Genomic DNA, 18,180 nt, shown 5'->3' with positions numbered 1-18,180 from the left:
CTACAGGCCAGAAGAGAATGGCAAGATATCTATCGGGTGCTTAATGAGAAAGGGTTACAACCAAGACTACTGTATCCTGCTAGACTGTCATTCAGACTAGATGGAGGCATAAAAAACTTCTCAGACAAGCAACAGTTGAAAGAATCAACTATCACCAAGCCCGCCCTGAAAGAAGTTCTGAAAGGTCTCCTATAAACAGTCAAACCACCATAAATAGGCCATACATCAGAAAACTCTAAAAATCTACAAGAATGGCATTAAAATCCTTGATATCAATAAATGTCAATGGTCTGAATTCAACTATTAAAAGACACAGAGTAGGAAGATGGATCAGAAAACACACTCAACAATATGCTGTCTACAGGAAACCTACCTAACTCAAGAACACAAACAAAGACTCAAAGTGAAAGGATGCAAAACTATTATAGAAGCCAACTGCCCACAAAAAAGGGCAGAAACAACTGTTTTCATATCTGACACAATAGACTTTAAAATAAATAAAATTTTAAAAGATATGCATGGATATTACTTAATGCTAAAAGGATCAGTTAATCAAGAGGACTTAACAATTATTAACATCTATGCACCCAATGAGAAGCCATCTAAATACATCCAATATCTACTGAAAGAGCTACATCAATATATTAACAGCAACACAGTCATAGTAGGGGACTTCAACACTGCACTCTCTAAACTTGACAGATCATCCAGGCAGAAAAATCAATAAAAACATGAGGGAGCTAAATGAGGAGATAGTTTAAACTAGATTTATTGGACATTTTCAGAGTCATTCATCCCAAGAAACTGGAATACACATTTTACTCAAGTTCACATGGGTCATTCTCAAGGATAGACCATAAGGTAGGCCACAAAGACAGCATCAGCAAATTCAAGAGAATTGAAATCATCCCAAGCATCTTCTCAGACCACAGTGGAGTTAAGCTAACACTTAATAATCAAAAAAGATTAGCAAGAGTACCAAAACATGGAAGCTCAACAGTACACTACTTAACTACTGGGTCAAAGCGGAAATCAAGGAAGAAATGAAAATGCTTCGAGAGTTCAATGAAAATGAAGACACAAGCTATCAAAATATTTGGGACACAGCTAAGGCAGTACTGAGAGGGAAGTTCATAGCCATAAAAGCACAGATTGGGAAACAAGAAAAAGCACAAATAAATAAGCCTGATTGCACATCTTAAAGAGACACAACCAAAAAAGAAAACTACAGACCAATATCTCTGATGAACATACATGCTAAAATATTGGACACAATTCTAGCCAGCTGGATACAGCAGTATATTTAAGAGACTGTTCATCATGACCAAGTGGAGTTTATCCCAGGGATGCAAGGTTGGTTTAATATATATAAATCAATCAACGTGATCCACCACATCAATAAAAGCAAGACCAAAAACCACATGGTCATATCAATAGTTGCAGAGAAGGCCTTTGACAAAATACAACATCCCTTTATGACCAAAACACTACAAAAAATGGGATAGATGGAAAATTCCTCAAGATATTGGAGTCTATATATAGCAAACCTATAGCCAACATCATACTAACTGGTGAAAAACTGGAAGCATTTCCCCTCAGATCAGGTACTAGACAGGGCTGCTCATTATCACCATTACTATTCAACATAGTGTTGGAAGTTCTTGCCATAGCAATCAGGCAGGAGCAAGGAATTAAAGGGATACAGATTGGAAGAGAAGAAGTCAACTCTCCCTATTTGCAGATGACATGATAGTATATATAGAAAAACCTAAGGAATCCAGCAAGAAGCTTTTGGAAATCGTCAGGCAATACAGTAAGGTGTCAGGCTATAAAATTAACATTCAAAAGTCAGTGGCATTCCTCTATGCAAACACTAAGTTAGAAGAAGTTGAAATCCAGAAATCAATTCCTTTTAAGATAACAACAAAACCAATAAAATATCTAGGAATAAACCTAACCAAAAAAGTGAAAGACTTGTTTACTGAAAATTATGAGTCACTACTCAAGGACATAGAAAAAGACACAAAGAAGTTAAAAGATATTCCATGTTCTTGAGTTGGAAGAATTAACATCATCAAAATGAATATACTACCCGGATCCATATACAAATTTAATGCTATCCCCATCAAGGTCCCAACCACATTTTTTAGGAGAATAGAACAAATGTTACAAATGTTTACTTGGAACCAGAAAAGACTTAGAATTGCTAAAACAATCTTGAGAAGAAAGAACAGAACTGGAGGCATCACATTCCCAGATCTTAAATTGTATTATAGGGCCATTGTCATCAAAACTGCTTGGTACTGGAACATTAATAGTCACACTGACCAGTGAAATAGAATTGAGAGCCCTGAAGTAAGCCCCCACACCTATGGACATATAATATTTGGCAAAGGGGCTCAGACTATTAAATGGGGAAAGCAGAGTCTCTTCAACAAGTGATGTTGGAAACATTGGGTTGAAACCGTGCAGAAAAATGAAACTGAACCACTATATTTCACCAAATACAAAAGTAAATTCCAAGTGGATCAAGAACTTAGATGTTAGACCAGAAACTATCAGATACTTAGAGGAAAATATTAGCAGAACTCTTTTCCACATAAATTTTAAAGACATCTTCAATGAAACAAATCCAATTACAAAGAAGACTAAGGCAAGTATAAACCTATGGTACTACATCAAATTAAAAATCTTCTGCACAGCAAAAGAAACCCTTACCCAAAACAAAAGACCCCTCACAGACTGGAAGAAGATTTTTTTTTTTTTATAATTCGTATTTTTTACAAGTAGTTTTTTTTAAGTAGCATTGAATCATTTTACAGCAATTTAGGATAAAATATAAAATACACTCGAGCTATGAAACAATATATATTTGGCATATGATTATGCTCGCATTGTTTTAAAACAATTTAATATATTTAGCAGTCACCAATTATAATAAAGATGAATTTTAGTGTCCAGGAAACCATACATAACACTTCTATGGCATTCTTTTCCCCACTGTCATGATTCTTAAATTGCTACTTTGTAGTTTCTTTTTTTTTTTTTTATTTAAGAAAGGATTAGTGAACAAAAGCATAAGGTAGGAGGGGTACAACTCCACACAATTCCCACCACCCAATCCCCATAACCCACCACCTCCCATGGTAGCTTTCCCATTCTCTATCCCTCTGGGAGCATGGACCCAGGGTCGTTGAGGGTTGTAGAAGGTAGAAGGTCTGGCTTCTGTAATTGCTTTACATGCCATGTCAGACAAGAGGCTAATAACCAAAATATATAAAGAGCTTGCCAAACTCAACAACAAGAAAACAAATGACCCCATCCAAAATGGGGAGATGACATGGACAGAATATTCACCATAAAAGAGATCCAAAGGGCTGAGAAACACATGAAAAAAATGCTCCAACTCTTTGGTTGTCAGAGAAATGCAAATAAAGACAACAATGAAATACCAATTCATTCTAGTGAGAATGTCATACATCAGAAAAGGTAGCAGCAGCAAATGTTGGAAAGGTTGTGGGATCAAAGGAAACCTCCTGCACTGCTTGTGAGAATGTAAATTGGTCCAACCTCTGTGGAGAACAGTCTGGAGAACTCTCAGAAGGCTAGAAATGGACCTACCCTATGATCCTGCAATTCCTCTCCTGGAGATATATGCTATGTGAAGGAACCCAACACACCCATCCAAAAAGATCTTTGTATGCATATGTTCTTAGAAGCACAATTTGGGGCGGGGGGGGGGGGGCTCAGATGATAGCGAAGCGGGTTTAGCACATATGGTGCAAAGTGTAAGGACCTTTGTAAAGATCCGGGTTTGAGCCCCTGGCTCCCCACCTGCAGGGGAGTGGCTGGTGTGCAGGTGTCTATCTTTCTCTCCCCCCTCTGTCTTTGCCTCCTCTTTCCATTTCTCTCTGTCCTATCCAACAACAAGTGACATCAACAATAACAATAATAACTACAACAAGGCTACAACGACAAGGGCAACAAAAAGGGGGAGAATGGCCTCCATGAGCAGTGTTTTCATAGTGCAGGCACTGAGCCCCAGCAGTAACCCTGGAGGCAAAAAGAAAAAAAGAAGAGGAAGAAGAAGAAGGAGAAGGAGGAAGAGGAGGAGGAGGAGGAGGAGGAGGAGGAGGAGGAGGAGAAGGAGAAGGAGAAGCAGCACAATTTGTAATAGCCAAAACCTGGAAACAACCCAGTTGTCCAACAATAGATGAGTGGCTGAGCAAGTTGTTGTATATCTACACAATGGAACAGTTATTAAAGGAACAGAACAGTTATTAAAAATAGTGACTTCACTGTTTTCAGCTTATCTTAGATGGACCTTGAAAAAGTCAGAAATAGAAGGTTGAATATGGGATGATCTCACTGTCTGGCAGAAGGTGAAATAACAAGATCAGAAGAGAAAATACATGATGAACCTGAACCTGAATTGGCATATTGCACCAAAGTAAAAGAATCTGGGGTTGGGGGCGGGGGAGAATACAGGTCCAAAAAGGATGACAGAGGACCTAGTGGAGGTTGTATTGTTATATGGAAAACTGGTAAATACTATGCATGTACAAACTATTGTATTTACTGTCAAATGTAAAACATTAATTCACCAGTAAAGAAATTTTAAATAAATAAATAAATAAAAGATAAAAAAAAAAAGAAAAAAAAGACCCAGTGTTAAGTAACCTTTTTATCATATTCCTTTGGATCTGTTTTACAGTTAGTACTGCTACAAACCAAAAAACCCAGACGTGCCCAGATGTAGTTGCAGATGCTATAAGTAAAGTGTTTTCTAGCTCTTAATTGCTTTTCCTCTGCAAACAGAACAAAACACAGCAGGAGCTAACAGGAAACACCTAGCTATTTCCAGTAAATGAAAGGTATATGGAAAAAATTTAAAGTTAAGGGAAATTGTGTATAATGGATCAATTAATGGTTCAATGCTAATGCATGACTCAGATGAATCCATTCCTGCTAATTTGATTTAAAGAAAGCTGATTTAGACCACTCAGTGGTATTTCCAGAAACTAGTTTTATTTATTTATTTATTTATGCTCCTGGGAAAATTAGTTTCTTCAGGGACCATGGGGTATTCTACCAAAGTCAGAAGGTAAACTCTAATCTCTAACCCATAGTTAGATTATACAATTGCCATGAGTTTTTAACATAGAGATAAATATGACCTGAAAATTTTTTTATATATTTACATTTCATGTGTAAAGAAAACATAACTGAACTTATTTGCCCTCTATTGGAAACCATCATGAAGTCTTTTTTTCCCAAAAAAACTCTTAAATTTGTATATGTATTTAAATTTTAATAAACAGTAAAGTTAGCATTCATAGAAATGTAAACTACAAACGAAGTGCAAAAGTCTACCTAGGTGTGTGTGCTTTATTTCCTCTTTTAATGTTCCACAATTTTTTGTAATTATCTTTATTTATTGTATAGAGACAGCCAGAACTCAAGAGGAAAGGGATGATAGAGAGGAAGAGAGACAGAGAGACACCTGCAGCCCTGCTTCACTACTCATGAAGCTTTCCCCCTGCAGGTGGGGACCAGGGGCTCAAACCCGGGTCCTGGCGCATTGTAATATGGGCGTTCAGCCAGGTGTGCCACCACCTGGCCCCCACAAATATTATAAAACACAAACATCTGAACAGAGTTCATGTTTTCTAATATTATAACCACATGATATTAGCTTTGTTATAATTATGTTAATAGTTACGATTCTGATTTTGTGGTGATTTTTTTTGCTCAGGGCCTGAAATCCAAAATATTACTAAGACAAACATAAGCACACTACACATTGCCGCAGTATAAGAATTTAGAAAATCTTGTGCATTTCACATAATGCAGCTATTTCTCTACAAGTCAATTTATATTGTCGAGCTAAATTGAGATCTTTTTAACCATTTTGCTATGTTTCAGAAATTACTCTCTGGGTAGATAAATGAAAATAAATAACATACCCTGTTTCCTTCTCTGTGACAGTTCATCCCCACTAACCCTTGTAGCTGACCACCATGTTTAGGGTCAGTGTCCTTCTGTTCTTGGTTAGGACAGCTTGAAGAGTTTTAAGAGAAGCAGCATCTATTGGGGGGGGGGGAATTAACTATAACTTCTCATTTCTCTTTTAAGAATTCTGGTAAGGCTCTACAGGATTTTGGTTTGGATTTGACTTTTTTTTTTTTTTATTTTTCAGAAGCTATTTCTGCATGTACCATGGTACTGTGTAACACAGGTGCTTAGCATTAAATGTTAAATGAATTAATAATACTAGTTAAGTTTCTAAAAAAAGATTGTTTATTTTTTTTCCTGTTCCATATTGATGCTGCTAATCCATGGGACAAGCACCATGAGAATTTGGGATGGTAGACAGTAGACAGGAAATGTGCATGCTTATATTTACTATTCATGGGAGTATATGGATGAGTACCAGGACAAGTCACACTATAGACAAAGTTATGGATTATAGCTGGTGGTTTGGGGCAGAAGGGGCCACAGGGACAGCCAAGATATCTGTGGATGCCAAAATGGTGAATGCTTCTCAAGAGCTAATGAAGTACTTCAGAAAAAGCTAATTTAAAAAAAAAAAAAAAACCTCTAAAGGACTGTGAAACTGAGTAAGATTCCATTGTGTATATATACCACAATTTTCTTAGCTACTCATCTTTCACTGGACAAGTGAGTTCCTTCCAAGATTGGGCTATGTCAAAACTGTGCCACTGTTAGGTGTACACAGATCTCTCTTCAGACAGGTAGTTTGTTTCTTTTGAATATATGTCCAGGGAAGGAATTGTCAGATCATTGGGTACATCCATATCTAGCATTCTGAGAGTTCTCCAGACCACCTTCCATTAGGGTTGAACCAACTTACATCCCCACCAGCAGTGCAGAAGGGTTGCTGTAACCCCCACAATCTCTGCATAAATTGTTTGTTAAGGTTGTTTAAAGTATGTGACACTCTCACAGAGATAAAGTTTAACACATAAACACATTGTTGTGTTTCACACATATTTCCTGATAATCAGTAAGAGAAAGTGAAAGGAAGACATATGCAATATTTTTCACAGTTTATGAAGTTTGCACCCAGAGATTTGAACCTAAGCCTTCACACATGATAACATGTACTCTCAACCAAGTGTGCCACTGCCTGGCCTGAGTACTTTTTCATATGCCTTTTGGCCCTTTGGACCTCTTCTTTAGTGAAACTGTACTCCTGTCTCAACACCTATACTGTAAACCATTAACCCTCCCCCTATAAAATTAAATGAAAAAAGATTAAAGGTAAAAGCAATGAAACACTTAAAACATTTATGTATTAGCTTGCATTTGCCATTTTAAGTGTGCTAAGTGCTGACATGCTGGGTGCAGTGGTAAGATTTAACTTTTGCCTTACAGAAATTTCCATCCTGACAGGACAGTGACCCAGAGCAGTTGGCTAAGCCTGGCCTCTGGGACTCATTGTCTTCTCTCCCTTCCACGCTGATGACACTGAAATAATGACTCCAAAGGGAAAGGGTTCCCTGACACAGGTCTAGAGGGACAAGGTGACCTAAACTGGATAAATTAGGTTAAACAAAAGATAATTAACCACCAGTTAGCTGTCCACAAAAAAATGTTTTTTGCTAGGAACAGCTGAAGTACTAAAATTAAAACTGCAAAGAAAGGACAAAGATCAGAAACTTGCCTTCTCCAACACTGTTCCTGCTTTGTATTCAGAGCAAGCAGCACAGCTTCAGACTCATTACAATATTGTTTTAGGGGAAAACGTATCTCCATCCAAGAAAACATTATCCAGAAGGTTGGATGGCCTGATGACCTCAGGCCAATTTCTTGTTTGCCGTAGACCTCACCACCTGGTTTTTCATCCCTTCCTTACACCTGTATAAGTATTCAGTAAAACAAAGGGGCATCTGCCTATTGCATCAAAATGATAATTAAAAGCCTTTCCTACTGCCCTTCAGAGGCTTGTGTGTCAGTGTTTGGCATTCTGTAGTAAAAGATAATGAGCCCAAATTCAATTTCAGTACTTGGGTTCCTCTGGAGGTAGAATGACCTTTGTGAGTAATGGTCAAAGCTTGGGACCTGCCCTGTCCCAGTAGTCCAGATAGGTGAATAGTAACTTTGAGTTCAGAGGAGAGCTAAAGATTCTTAAGAACCTGTTCCCTGACTTTTCTAACCATAAGATACTCTGTACCCATCTATGTTACCCTCAGGTACCAGTTCTTCCAGGCAGGACATTTTTAGGACTCTTGAAACTCCCACTATAAACAGGATAGTTTAAGGTGAAGTCTCAGTGAGCTGTGCTGAGACTTCTCACTAGGTTCTTCTGTCAATTAACAAGCTCTGTATCAGTGCTTGTAGGGTGAATTCTGCTGCCTGGTCAACAGCTGATTAGAGCTGGCCCTTCAGCAGTAATTCAGGACCTTCCCACCCAGCCATGGTTTTCCAAAAAGCCTGCTTTGGGATTCTTTTGTCAAGGAAGATATAAATAGAAAATGCATCTTATGGTAATGGCTGAGTCCTGACCTACTTTATTTTGCCTAGGAACTGCACCTTCAGCGTTTGCTCTCTGGTGCAAAACCTGGATTTATAAGTTCAGAATTTGGAAGACAAGTTGTTTGCTTATCTTCTGTTTCACTCCTGGAAGGTATTATTGTAAGTCCAGTGAAAAAGATATCTGATGAATGCTGAAGGGTCGGGAAATTCAATATTTTCTATAGTGCAGGATACTTGGGTAGTTTCTTTGCATATTTGATTTAAAAATTCCTAGAATGCACCACCTTTAGATATAGCTCCCAAGAGAAGCAAAAGAAACATCATAATGGTTATGAAAATTATTTTATGTCTGAGGCTTTGAGGTCCAGGGTTCAACCCCCAGTATCAACATAAGCCAGAGTTTAGCACTGATGTGGTAAATAAAATAAAATGCTGAGGCACAAATTTATATTAGATATTATTTTATAAGATCTATTTACTTATTTTTTTATTTTTTAAAATTTATTTATTTATCAATATAGGAAGAGAGAGAGAAAAAAAACAGACATGACTGTTAAGTGTGCTGCCAGGGGTTGAACTCAGGACCTCATGCTTGAGAGGTCAATGACTTATCCATTATTCCATCTCCCAGACCAAAAGATCTATTTATTTCTCAGATTTTATTAGTTCTGGTTTCCATAGGTCTGAATTGCTGAGTGTGATACTAAAACTAAAGTTATCTATAAAGGTTGTATAAAGGAGATGATAGATAATCACAATACATGAATGCACAAATGGATTCTGTAAGCACCTATGAGGGCCAAACCCACTTGTGTTCCTCAGTTCAGAGAAATCGTCTGAGAAGTCCAACCCCTAGCCCAACTGAGCCAACCAAGCTTAAGAGAATTTAGTCCTTCCAGCAGCCTGTGGTCTGGACCTGGTAGTACAGGAGATTATATCCTCAGAAGTCGCATATATCCTTTCTAGACATCTGGGGGTCGGAGAGAAAAGTAGTGGATGTATTCAGGTGTGGGACACATCTCCTTCTGATTCTTCCTAAAGTTAACATGCTGAAAATTCAACCCAATGGTCCAGGATATCCTTCCTGTCCTGCAGTATCAGCAGCCAATGACCTTTTCCTAACAATGACCAGTTCAGCCTAGAAGGATCTACAGCAGCATATGCCAGTTTGTTCCAAGATCCCTTATATCTTCACTACCTCCATGTTCACTGGGAAATTAAATACTTCTGAATCTCTGAAGTGAAGGCTGAGAGGAAAGAACTTGGCCCCAAGGCTCTGAGGTCTTGGGTGTGGGGGTGACGTAGATGAGCAGAGTGTGAACTGCCTCTTCCTATGAGCCTTTCTCCAGATAAACTTCTTACTAGGCATAAGTCTCTCATCAAGGGGATCTTGACCTGACCTGAACCTGGGGCATGGAAGGACAATGGTACCACAACTGAAATGAGGACTGAGGACACCTAATTCTTGTGGCCTGGTCAGACCTGGCCTCTGAAGCAAGGTTGGTTCACAGTTTTTCTTGGACAACTTTTTTTCTTTTAATATTTATTTATTCCCTTTTGTTGCCCTTGTTTTACTGTTGTAGTTATTACTGTTGTTGGATAGGACAGAGAGAAATGCCCCTTAAATGATAATTTTTCATTTACCTACTTATGCTTTCATTAATTAGTCATAGAAAAATGTTATGAAGAAGTATAGTTTTGTAAAACATTTCCTCAATAAAAATACCACCTTCCTGTGTTATTTCTGAGTTGATTTAAGTTCTAAACACAATAACAAAAAATAGTTGTTGTTTTGTTGTATTGTTATGTGGAAAATTGAGAAATGTTATGCATGTATAAACTATTGTATTTATTGTTGACATTAAAACATTAATCCCTCAATAAAGGGGAAAAATAATAATACTTTCATGCCTGAGTCTTCAATCACCATAAGCCAGAACTGAGTGGTGCTCTGGTAAAAAGGAGATAGTGGGCAGGGAAGGAGGATCAAATGTTTGAGCTAGATCAACTAATATTACGTGTGTACTCTGAGTTATAACATAAATAATGTTACAACTTAAAATATATTCTTTTGTCTGAAATACATATGAAATTTCAGAACATTTGGGAAAACCAAATACATCTTAGTTTATTAATTTTTACTCAAAGTCATTTTCATCATTATTACACAAACCATAAATGTCATTATCCTTAGGTAAATTTTAAAGAAAAGCAAAAAAATAGCAATGAACTATATCTGCTGATCTTGGCCTAATCAATGAAACCAGTACCACCTTGAAATGTTCACTTCGGACTGTGTTCACAGACGAAAGGACTTCTGATGTCAAAAAAAAAAAAAAAAGAAGAAGAAGGAGGAGGAGGAGGAGGGGGGAAGGGGAAGGAGAAGGGGAAGGGGAAGGGGAAGGAGAAGGAGAAGAAGGAGAAGGAGAAGGAGAAGGAGAAGGAGAAGAAAGAAGAAGAAGAAGAAAGAAGAAGAAGAAGAAGAAGAAGAAGAAGAAGAAGAAGAAGAAGAAGAAGAAGAAGAAGAAGAAGAGGAAGAAGAAGAAAGAAGAAGAATAGGGAAGCTTCCAGTGGAGGCAATGAGATGGGGAACTTTGGCTGTGGAAAAGTGTGGAATTTTATTCCTGCTATCTTCCAGTCTTGAAGATCATTCTGATTGCTTCCATTATTTGGGCTATCATGGATAATGCAGCTATGAGCATGGAGAGTACATATATCTCTTCAAGTTAGTGGTATTATCTCTTTTGGAAAATAGAGTGGAATTGCTAGATCATAAGGTATTTGTATTTGTTTATGGATTCTCCATACTGTTCTCCATAGTGGTTGTACCAGTTTTCAAGTTTTGTTCCCTAATATTCAATGAGCTTTTTTTAAAAAAAATTATTTATTTGTTTATTTTTTATAGAAACAGAGAAAATGGTAGAGGGGAGGTAGAGATGATATACAGATAGATAGATAGATAGATAGACAGACAGACAGACAGGCAGGCAGACAGACAGACATAAACACTGTAGCACTGTTTCATCTTTCATGAAGCAGTGGGGACCGGGAGTTTGAACCTGGGTCCTTTAGCTCTAAGATGTGTACACTCAACTAGGTGCACAACCAGCCAGTCCTTCTTGCAACACATTTATCTTCCTTGTTTCTGGAATATCATTGGATGTAAAAAGTCTCACAAAGAAGAGATGCAAGTAAAACTATGTATTCCCATGTAATATTAAAATTGTGTTTCACCTTATCACTCCCTAAACACATTTAGTTATACTCTCTGCAGATGTTGTTTTGTAAATAATATATACATTAAAACCTTTAAAAGGCTATTGTCATAAATATCTCATAAATCTGGTATTCAAATAAATTACATTTTTTTATTTTGCTCTTTCTTGTCAAGAATTCCAGTAGAATTCATGCTCGGATATAGTATACTTATCTTTGCTTTGTATTCTTATCTCTCCCTAACAACCTAATACATCAAAAAGCATTAGCCAGAATAAAGTAGTTGATACATAGTACCTCCTGACTTGACTCATGCAAACATATCTAAAATAAAGTTCTTTGATAGCATTTTCATTAGGAGAAACTCCTAAGAGAGCAAATACACAAACACAGTCATATAAATTTATTTATATATAAACATATGTATATATTATACAAATAAATATATATTAATGCAAATATAGAATCACCTCTTACTCTAAATTGCTTTAAAAGTTCATCTTTTTATTCAGAATTTAGCCTTTCAGTTTCACCCCCTCCTTCCTCTATTCCTTCCTTTTTTTCTTTCAAAATTAGCACCTTGTACCTTGCTTTCACCTGCACAATTCCATTACTTCCATTTAGACAGAAAAGTAGAAAGACAGAGACAGGTGCAGAAACATCACAGTGCTGGAACTGTCCTCTGCTATTGTGGCATTGCCATGTAGCGCTTGGACACAGGCAAGTTCCTTATCTACTGAGATGCTTTTTCAGTGTTCTATTAGTAAACTTATAACAATAACTTATATTACTCTTCTCATTTATATTTCACATAAGTATAATTATTTCCCCCGATCTCCATTTTCTTTTACTTTGAGAATTAAGCAGTTCTAATGTCATTAACTTCATGAAAACTATGATGAATTCCAGTTATAGGAATCATTCTTCATCTTCATTTAAAAAAATACTTTATTTCAAACCCTGTAGTTTATAATAGTTAAAATTTATAAAATGTATACACATGACTTAACTGGTAGAGCACAAACATCACCATAAAAGAGAACCCAGGCTCAAGCACAGGTTCCCCATCTACAAATCAGAGAGCATCATAAGCAGTGAAGCAGTGCTATAGGTGTCTCTCCTCTCTGTTTCTCTCTTCTCATGAACCTCTCTCTCCCTGCACATGGGGATTGGAGCTTGAACCTGGATCCTTGTGCACTGTAATGTGTGCACTTAAACAGATGTGCCACCTCTCAGCCCCAACATTCATTTTGCATTGAGAAAACTCCTTCAAAAACTTAATCTTTAAGCTTTCTTGGTGCTACATCTCTACATGAAAAAAAGGATAAATGTATAAATTTCCACATATAAAATTTTCAGTTGCAGTATAGGCTTCATTTTGTAATACTATATCTATGATTATTAACATTAGTACAAAGAATATACTACATCACATAGCGGAATTATGTTGTAAAACTTTTCATAAGTTTGTGCAAATAAAATATTCAGATGTATGGTAAGTGCAAGGGGTTCTTCAAGAGAACTGAAAAAAAGTATTTAATATTATTTTCTTATAAGGATGAAGAAATACAAGTGCTTTAGTACAATTTAGGTAAAGTTAGGAAACTACATGGTAGTTTATAAACATAGCTATTTAATTCTTTCTTAAAAATATTTATTGATTTATTCCATTTTGTTGTACTTGTTGTAGTCTTTGGATAGGACAGAGAGAAATGGAGAGAAGAGGGAAGACAGAGAGGGGAAGAGAAAGACACCTGCAGACCTGCTTCACCACTTGTGAAGCAACTCCCCTACAGGTGGGGATCCAGGGGCTTGAACCAAGATCCCTTGCACTTTGTGCCATGTGCCTTTAACCTGCTGTGCTGAATCCCTATCTAATACTTCTAATACTTTCTAAGATGTACTCTAGGCTACTAGAAGCCTCGGAAAAGCCTTTCTTTCTTTCTTTTCTTTTTTTCTTCCAGGCTTATTGCTGGGGCTGGTGCCTGCACTAGGAATCCACTGCTCCTGGAGGCTATTTTTTCCCCTTTTTGTTGCCCTTGTTGTTTATCGCTGTTGTTATTATTGTTGTTATTGCTGTCATTGTTGTTGGATAGGACAGAGAGAAATCGAGAGACGAGGGGGGAAATGGGGAAAAGAATAGACACCTGCAGACCTGCTTCACTGCCTGTGAAGTGACCCCGTTGCAGCTGGGGAGTCAGAGGCTAGAACTGGTATCCTTACTCTGGGTCATTGCGCTTAGCTCCATGTAGGTTTAACTATCTGTGCTACCACCCAGCCCCCAGTAGTACAGTTGTTGGCAATAGGTACAATTTCTCATCTCATCAAGATAGGTGTCTGTATCCAACAACGACGACAAGAATAACTACAACTATAAAATAACAAGGGCAACAAAAGGGAATAAATAAATATTTTTTAAAAACTTAAAAAAAAAGATAGGTGTCTGTAAAACACTCTCACTCCCAAATTAAATCTATCATCATGTACCAAGACCTGTAAGCTCCTCTTCCCCTCACAACTCTGTCCTCCTTCCTCAGTCAAAGAAATCATTGATTATGAGAGAAATCCAAATAAAGCCCTTAATTTTTAAGAGAGTATGAAAATTATTACAGGTACTAAATTGTACAATTTATTCTCACAACTAGTCAAAATTTTAACTACAAAATACCTTTCCTTCATTTTGTATGCAAAACAACTGCTTTAACTTTATTGCTCTTCACTGAATACAATGGCGACTAATCCCTAGCACTGCAAAAACAGTATCATCTGTTTTCCATCTCCACTATGCCTCGGCCTAGCGTGAGCTTAATGTGCAGCTTGACGATATGAGAATCCGGGATGAAGCCCAGCCAGTGTATCTTGGCGTTACTCTCAATCGCACCCTGTCATTTCACGAACATCTCATAAAAACTGCAGCAAAGGTGGGTGCGAGGAATAACATCATTGCAAGACTAGCCAGCTCCTCATGGGGCACGAGCGCTTCCACACTATGATCATCATCTCTGGCATTATGCTATTCCACTACAGAATACTGTGCCCCAGTATGGTTCCGTAGCCCCCATGTCCACTTGGTCGATTCCAAATTATATTCCTCCATGAGGATAATTTCTGGAACCATCCGTTCCATCCCAGTTCCATGGCTGCCAGTTCTTAGCAACATCACCCCGCCAGATATTCGTCAGGATGCGGCATCATCTAAGTTCATTTCCCACGTCTACACTCGACCGGACCTGCCAATATATGCAGATATCTTCTCCCACCCTGTCCAACGCTTGACGTCTCGTCATCCAATCTGGTCTCCTATGCCTACACTGAGCTTCTCTGTTCCAGACTCTTGGAAACGGAGTTGGCAGTCAGCTGAGATAAAGAACAAACACTTCATCACAGACCCCTGCAAGCGTCAACCCGGCTTTGACCTAGCACGTTATGATTGGGCCCTCCTCAATTGCTATCGAACAGGCCATGGCCGGTGCACCGCTATGTTCCATCGCTGGGGAGCCAGAGACTGCCCCTGTGGCTCCAGACAGACTATGACCCACATAGTCAACGACTGCCACCTCTCCAGATTTAAAGGAGGTCTCGAAACTTTACATCAGGCTCAACCTGACGCTGTTGACTGGCTACGGAAGAAGGGCAAATGCTAGAAGGAGAAGAAGAAGAAGAAGAAGAAGAAGAAGAAGAAGAAGAAGAAGAAGAAGAAGAAGAAGAAGAAGAAGAAGAAGAAGAAGAAGAAGAAGAAGAAGAAGAAGAAGAAGAAGAAGAAGAAGAAGAAGAAGAAGAAGAAGAACTGAATACAATGTAATCACCAGTTTGATAATTCTGACCCCAGTTAGAACATAAACACCTAATAACTTTGTTCTATTAAATTAAATCAAATGAATTGAATGCTTATATTTTAGTCATAGTTTCCCTAGTACTGTATCATGACATAACATTCTAACCTTCATTAAAGTTTAAATTTTATTAAATTTGAATATAATAATTTCCGTTCAAACAAAAAGCTCAGGTTTCTTGAATTGTTTGGGGGAAAGCTGAGTTTTAAAAACTAAATTAAAATTATACATTTCCCAGAAATTTAAAAATATTTAGGAACTTATTGGTTAAAAGTTTCTTGGATTAGTAGCATCCTGAAAAATTTAATAGACTCAAGAAGATAACAGTGTAGTATATCACTGCATCATCATTTAATTTTTCTGTTGGTTTGTTGGCAAAATCATGTGAATACCTTTGTGTGCAAATATATGTCCATTCAGATTAAAGGAAAAATCATTTCATTTTTTATAATGAATCACCCCACCTGGTAATGATACATATCTACTGTGACAGAGTGATTGACAACAGTAATCACATGGAAGAAATGATCAATTTTCTGGGTATTATTCAGTCACTTTCATAGTCATCCTCCTGGTTTCCCAATAATAGACTAAACATCATATACCTCCTATGCAAAATATGGTCTGAAGTTTGTATTTACCCCTTCTGTCCTTATTTTTTTAAGTTCTGCTAATATGTGAGATCATCTGCTATGTTGTCCTCTTTTTGACTTATCTCACTCAATAGGTTCAAGTTCCATCTAAAATGAAACAAAGGAAGTGACTTTATTATTTTTAACAACTGAGTAGTATTCCATTGTGATCATCTGCAGCTTTGTTAGCCACTCGTCTGTCTTTGTACATTAGCAGTGCTTCTAAGTTTTAGGTATAACAAATTGTGTTGTTATGAATAGGTGAACATAGATCTCATTGGATAGGTGTTTTTGATTCCTGTGGATAAATCCCTAGGAGAGAAATTAATGGATCATAAGGAAATTTTCTGAAAGATATGTGCTCTGCACACTCTTTACATTGATATTGAGTAAAAGCTGATAATTATAAAAACAAATATTTTTATGCAGAATATTTATTTACTATGTGGTTTTAAGGATCAAACTCAGGGTATTATTCATGCAAAACTTGTATGTTACTACTAACCTATCCTGACATGATTTTAGTTTGTTTTCATGAGAGACAGAGAGGGAAAGAGAGAGAGACTGAAAGGACCAAAACACCACTCTACGATTCATGCAGTTCCTTCCACTTGTTTTTGTATCTCAGTTGAGATCAAACACATTAGCTCATGCAAACAAGACATGCTCTACTTATAGGTGAGAAACTTCTGGCCCCAATCAGATTTCAATCTTACAAAATATGTCTTCAATGTTGCATTTTTATAATTATACCATTAACTTTCATCAGAAAATATTTTAAGAAAAAAAGGAGAATAATTATACAAAAATAATATTAAATACTTAGACAGTTTTGTTAAAGGATGATGTTCATTATATTGTACTTTGAAATTTCACTCAAGAAAATTTTTAAAAAAAAAAAGAAAGAAAGAAACATGGACTGTGGCTACCACTGCTGAATTTTTATTAGTCTGCTAATAGAAATATCCATATCACTTGCTTAATGTGGCATTATTCCCTGGGGAGACCAGAATGCCATTTGGGGGCATATTTACTATTTTCCACTATATAGAAGGCAGTATTCCTTCTTCAAAGCAATAGGTAAATATTCAAGATACGAATCTGTCTTCACCAGACAGCATACTATGGGCTTTCAGAATTATTTGCTCATCATAATGACATGACACTGAATAATTACCACTTAGCAATGGGATTTTCAAAGTCAACCTAACTGCCAAATAATTTGGTTATAGCAATAACTATCTGTTGCCTTCTTAAACCCTAAGGCAGCAAGAACCTTCCCCATTCTCTACAAAACCCATATTTCTCCCAGTACTGGAATCTCTGGGGTTGGGCACACTTTCCTTCATGATTCTCTTAATTCATACCAATTGATATTGCATCAGCTGAATCCAACTCATTCAATGCAACCAGTACCACCTCAACATGTTACACTTCATATTGTGTCCAGAGATGTCAGGTGTGGAATGTGAACCCTTCAGCTTCATTACTCTGATGAGACCTTTCCTAGCTCATAGAACTCCTTAGTTCCATTTTGGGTGGTGCACTTCCTAACAAAGCCTCAAAACCTAGATATAGAACAGGACCCACAAGATAGGACATATCTACACATGTATCCCTACATTAGGGGAAAATATATACCTTAATGCAAGAGTGCATAATAGTTTGCAGTGACTCAATAAGTACAGCAAGCAAGTAGAAAGATGAAGATGGGTACTGAAGTTAGTGCAGCCTGGAATGTTCCTATCTGTGACCACAGAATGTGAGCTCAGACCTACAGGGATGGAGAGGTTACATAGGTTCCTGTGCTGAATATGGGCTCCACATCAAATCGATGGAGTTTATAGTTAACAATACTTATATACTTTCCCCACATTTGGGAGCTACTCTGTTCCCTGATCCAGCTTTCTAGTCCTTGTTCCAACTCTGACACCATCTCCCCAGACAATAATTTGGGCCCACATGCATGTTAGCTGTCAGACTCAGGCAAAAACTAACAA

This window comes from Erinaceus europaeus, chromosome 3 (assembly GCF_950295315.1).
Source record: "Erinaceus europaeus chromosome 3, mEriEur2.1, whole genome shotgun sequence".
Classification (NCBI taxonomy): domain Eukaryota; kingdom Metazoa; phylum Chordata; class Mammalia; order Eulipotyphla; family Erinaceidae; genus Erinaceus; species Erinaceus europaeus.
This window is presented reverse-complemented; position numbering follows the sequence as displayed.